Source organism: Hypomesus transpacificus, chromosome 21 (assembly GCF_021917145.1).
Source record: "Hypomesus transpacificus isolate Combined female chromosome 21, fHypTra1, whole genome shotgun sequence".
NCBI classification, from domain to species: domain Eukaryota; kingdom Metazoa; phylum Chordata; class Actinopteri; order Osmeriformes; family Osmeridae; genus Hypomesus; species Hypomesus transpacificus.
Window position 1 is genome coordinate 8,259,599 of NC_061080.1, and position 5,718 is coordinate 8,265,316.

The 5,718-nt window shown below is 43.8% G+C and overlaps 1 long non-coding RNA gene across 2 annotated transcripts; it reads left to right on the forward strand.

Annotated features, from left to right (window-relative positions):
* The first annotated feature begins 1,316 nt into the window (after positions 1-1,316).
* LOC124483194 lies at positions 1,317-3,511 on the forward strand. Of its 2 annotated transcripts, none has more exons than XR_006957784.1 (5): positions 1,317-1,407; positions 1,517-2,207; positions 2,384-2,611; positions 2,711-2,800; positions 2,891-3,511. It is a non-coding gene; the product is annotated as an uncharacterized LOC124483194 (long non-coding RNA). The 2 variants fall into 2 exon arrangements; XR_006957785.1 differs by having other exon boundaries at positions 2,714-2,800.
* The last annotated feature ends 2,207 nt before the right edge of the window (positions 3,512-5,718 follow it).

Genomic DNA, 5,718 nt, shown 5'->3' on the forward strand with positions numbered 1-5,718 from the left:
TTGGAAGTTTAGCTGAAATCAGATTTGAAAGTTTGTCAGAATGTAAAATTTAAAGATATGCAGTTTTCTATTAAACTGATGGACTATCATAATGGCTAGTAAATAATAACTTTTTTATAGACAACAAATAATAAACAGAGACAGGCTAATGAAAAAGTGAGGACTTTACCTATATCTATCTTCTTTTTTAAAGAGTCCGTAGTTGCTTTGGCTCGTGGAAATGGTCCATCTTAAGAGCATGCACATTATAAAGTTATTGCATTTAGCCATAAATCAATGGTCTATTACTCTATTGAATGAGTATACATTGTATACCTACCTCAACATTTTGTCTTTTTCATCGGCTCAACTTCCCATGATGAACCCTCATCTAAATAGGTCACATAAAACACAGTCCTTGTTTTCCATGATCTCACTCTAAATCCTTTTTTCGGTTTCGTTTCAGCAGCAGACAAATGAGTACCACACCAAATATGTTTTTGGTAAGTTCTTAACTTCACTGCTGTCCCCAAATTTGTTAGGTCTTTTCTTTTTTCTAGGTTGGTCCTCCTCCGTTTCGACGGCAGACTTGTCCTCAGCTGTCTTGCTCCATCTGAGGGCTCTCTCAAAATCACCTTAAGTATCAAATAGTAACGGTTAAGTAAAATCAAATAGCTACAGTTAGAGTTCAACAATGAATACATTTTTGTACAAAGTTAATGTCGATTTCAACTGACCAGTTGCTGCAAAGATCCGGACTCTTCTGCTGATCCACAGCTCCTCATCCGGGATCTCCTGTTGTTTTGCCCTTTTGGTCTGGTTGGATGGTGGCCAGTAGCTGTATTGCTGCTGAAATGCATAAAACACCATTGTAATTACTGTATAATATACATATAAAATGTTACGTGCATACATTTTACAATTAATTATCCAAGATCTCCTTGTCAACCATTATCAAGAAGTAATGTATGCCCTTGAAAAGTTTAGCAACCAATCAGAATCGAGTATTCAACAACTTCACGTATAATAATAACAATGGTTGTTAGAATATGACATTTACCTCATTTTCTTCATAGGTCCAACACTGGGCCACTATTCTCACCAGGTTTTCCTCAAGGAATTCTACAATGTAGTACATTCTGTTGAAAATAGTAAGACAAACAGTTACTTAAAACATTACCTTTCCATACTAAATAATATACTATGCGAGTATACTTTAACAACATTTATACATACTCATAGTTTGTGTAAGATTTTCATGAAGATCGTTTTATCCCCCATTTGTGTCTTCATGGCGATATTCTTTATTGTTTCTCAGGGAATCCATCTCATTGTTGTAGTTGTATTCTTGTATTGAAACACTCCAATGATGGATGAGTTACAAGGCTCCGAAAACAGTGGCTGCGGATAACTATATACATGGCACAGGTGGCAGCCATTTTTTTCTGTCATCAATGACATCGCAGCCTTCCTCACTATCCAGCACGAACGCTCTGTACTTTGGGCAATTTATAATTGTCTGTTTTTGCACTTGCAGGGGTTCTTCTTTTCTCTCCTCGATCCTCTTCACCACCTGGGAAAGGGGTCATCTTCCATTCCTCACCATCCTTTTCATGGTGTGCAAGAAACTTTCAAATTTAAAGGCACTGCAGTTGTCCAAACCATCAAACAAAACGGCATCTGCAGTTATGTGGAGCATTGTGTGCGTATTGTACACAAAAAAACGTCTTGCCATAAAGCTACCGTCTTTTCACAACAAAGTACTGCCGTAGTTGTTGAGCGTATTGTGAATACTACTTGAGAGTCGTAGAGCTCACTAAAATGCACTTTGCCACACTGAAGGACAAGAAGTGGAGGTACAGGTCATCCCTCAGGATTCCCCTCAGCACCACCTTACCGGTGTACAGCATAAACTGCCGGAATTCCGTGGCTTTCCACCTTTCCAGCTCTTCAAGACCTTGTAGTTTGTGGGAGAAGATGGACGGAATTTTAGGTTTAAGGTGAAGAAGCCTGCTGCTCACCTCCTGTATTTGTGTCACAGACATTCTACAACCTTTCTCTCCTCTGCTCCAGATGAGGAGAAGCTTTTTCATGACACCCAAGCATGCCTCATGCATGTAGTCAATGGGGAAGGCTTTTACCATGTCGATGGCAAATTGAGCAGGGGAGTGTTGCCATGATGGTGATCTTCTTGGGTTTGATGTCTGAATGCTTAGTCTCTTCGCAGGGTGAGTTCTTCTGTTTCCTGATATGTAACTCTGTTAAACCACTGTCCTTTCTGAGTGCATTTATCACAGCCGTAATAACCTGAGCACAGCTTTGTGTTACGGACCAAGGCTTTTGCTGGAGCATCGCACACAATGCAAAGAACATTAACTTTAAATGTTTTCTCTCTGTGTTGCAGGCCACTAGATAGTAGATCATTGAGGTCTGCCACCATGTCATCTAAAAAGTGCTGGTTGGTTGGCCGCTTGTTTCCGCACGTCAGTGTGATTGGGAAAACAGTGATGGGCTTGAGGTGGACCGCACATAGGACAGGCCACATAGCTTTCCCTGAGCTCTTGAACAGCGGCAATCCATCAATGTTGAAGGACAGATTAACTGTGTCGCAGTCAGACAGCTGTTCAAATGGGTATTTCTTCAGGGTGTCTAGCAATGTATCACGCAATGGATAATTCAGATACTCCATTCCAGACTTCTGTGTTGTATTTACCTGCTTTGGTGTTTTTAGCAGGGTACGAGCGGAGGATGGGAGATCCGAGTGGCCATGATTCTGAAGAATCTTCAACAACTGATCAACGGCATTGTTCTTCACCTGACAGTGAGTGGCCCAGGTTGCCAGATCGGATGCAAGTGATGTACTTTCTATGTTGTTTTCTTGGTCGGACTCCTCATCATTACTTTCCTCAAGGTCAGTGGGTACCTCCCCATCATCCTCAAACGCTACCTCCCTGTCGTCTTCATAGGCTTCTCCCCTATCATCGTCCAAGGCTACCTCCATGTCATCCTGCAAGTATTTCTCCAACTCTAATGATGCTGTAATGGACTGTGGGGATTACATGTTTTCAGTGTCGTCCACGTGTTTGTCCATGTGGCTGTCATCAATCAGATGCTCTGTGTCTACCTTTTTGAGCACACGTTTAGCTGATCGGAGGTATTGCCTTGATCTTTCTTGTTTCTCATCACTCATTCTGTTGAGAAATTTGTAGACTATTTACTATTTAACAACAATTGTTGTGTTTTAGATTGTATCACACTTTGGGCCGCAAAGATTAACTTCTTATTTCACTGGTTGCGCAATAAATGTAAACATAAATGTACATGAAACAAAATAGCTGGCTTGCAGTGTCATGAGACCTAAAGTAGCAAGCAAGCTTGTTCAGGGAAATGTAATTGTTGCTTGGCAACAGTACAGTTGGGAAACTGTATGTGTTGGCAGAGACAAATAATTTATTAAATATGCAGTAAATAATTTACAATTATTTACGGCACTCTTTAAAGAAGTTCCGGCCACTTGGCGTCAAACCCAAGCCCCCACCCTAAGCTCCTCGGCTTGAAGCAACGGCCCCGGTGGATGTAGGTGGTATTACATTTACGGTTAGGTTTCCAACTCTTCCGGTCGTTTTTTATTCTATTAACTCCAGTCAACATTTACAAAACATCTCCCCCAATAATTTTTGTTCGATTCTCGAACCTGGCTCATACTACTAGCTTTTTCATAGAATAATTTTTCCCTTTATTCTTTATTTTAGAATAAAGTTTGAAACCAATCCGAAATGGGTAAAGTTCAAGTTCAAGTCTTTTATTTGTCAGGTGCACAGAGCAACACAAGGTTAGACTGGGCACTGAAATTCTTAAGACAAGACAACGCAAGCACTTGGCATAACATAACATATAAGTACACAGAACAAATTTACATCTATGCTGAGCTTAGATAAGTGAACTTCCTAAATACACAGATAGCAATAAATAAACGACTATACTAACCCTAACACTAAAACTTCCTAAATTACAGATAACAATAAATAGTACGCTATACTAACCCTAATACACAAAATTTGCAAATTTACAGATCAGTGACTTTGTCAATGACCAAACAGGAGCCTGGTGGCGAGGTACAGTAGTGCAATGTTACTGAAGAGCAACCAGTAGCTGAAAGTGACAGTGTATAAGTGACTAGTGTGCAGTAAAAATGTCCATATCAGTGTCCATTGAGAAGCCTGATGACCCTTGGGTAGAAACTGTTGTCCAGTCTGCGTGTGCGCGACCGGATGCTGCGGTAACGCCTGCCAGAAGGCAACGGGGTAAAGAGACTGAAGGATGGGTGGGAACAGTCTCTTAGAATCCTGCTGGCTTTCCTAAGGCAACGTGTGTGGTAGGTGTCCTGTAGGGCTGGGAGCTTCCTGCCGATGATGAACTCAGCAGAACGGACCACACTTCGTAGGGCCTTGCGGTCCCGGTCTGTGCAGCTCCCATACCACACTGTGATACAACCAGTCAGAATGCTTTCTATAGTGCATCTGTAAAAGTTAGTAAGGATGACTGAGTCCATACCAAACTTCTTCAGTCTCCTCAGGAAGAAGAGGCGCTTACGGGCCGTTTTGACCACCTTGTCCGTGTGAACAGACCAGGTGAGGTCATTGCTGATGTTCACCCCGAGGAACTTGAAGCAGCTGACCTTCTCCACTTCCGATCCATTGATGAATAGGGGTGCATGCTCCTCCTCCTGCCGCCTCCTAAAGTCCACAATCATCTCCTTGGTCTTGCTGATGTTAAGAGAGAGGTTGTTGTCCTGACACCATGATGTCAGGGTGTCAACCTCCTCTCTGTAGGCTGACTCGTCACTGTCAGAGATGAGGCCCACGATGGTTGTGTCGTCAGCAAACTTAACGAGGAGGTTGGAGCTGTGCGTAGCCGCACAGTCGTGGGTGAACAAGGAGAACAGGAGAGGGCTGAGCACACAGCCCTGGGGGGTGCCTGTGTTGGTGATCAGTACAGATGAAGTGCGGTCACCGATTCTCACCACCTGTGGCCTCCCCGTCAGGAAGTGGAAGATCCACTTCCAGAGGGAGGTGCTTAGTCCCAGGTCCACAAGCTTGGAGACCAGTCTGGAGGGGATGATGGTGTTGAATGCAGAGCTGTAGTCAATGAACAGCATCCTCACATATGTATTCCCCTTGTCCAGGTGGGAGAGAGCGGTGTGCATGGTCAGAGCGATGGCATCGTCTGTAGACCTATTGGACCGGTATGCAAACTGCATAGGGTCCAGTGTGGGGGGCAGCGAGGAGCAGATGAATGATTTGACTAGCCGCTCGAAGCACTTCATGATGATAGAGGTCAGTGCTATTGGGCGATAGTCATTCAGACATGTGACCTTGGTGTTCTTGGGCACAGGGATGATGGTGGTCCTCTTGAAGCAGGTGGGGAGTACAGACAGGTTAAGGGAGAGGTTGAAGATGTCACTGAAGACCCCTGCCAGCTGGTCAGCGCAGCCCCTAAGGGCCCTACCTGATATGCCGTCTGGGCCAGGTGCCTTGCGAGGGTTGATCTTCTTAAAGCATAACCTCACCTCAGCTACAGTTAGTGTAGGCACACCACTGGCTTGGCCTTCAGGTAGCTCCACTGCAGGGGGTTCACTGTCCCTCTCAAAGCGAGCGTAGAAGGAGTTCAGCTCGTCTGGCAGTAGGACAGAAGACTGGGTCTCATTGTAGCCTCTCCCTTTGTAGTCTGTAATGGCTT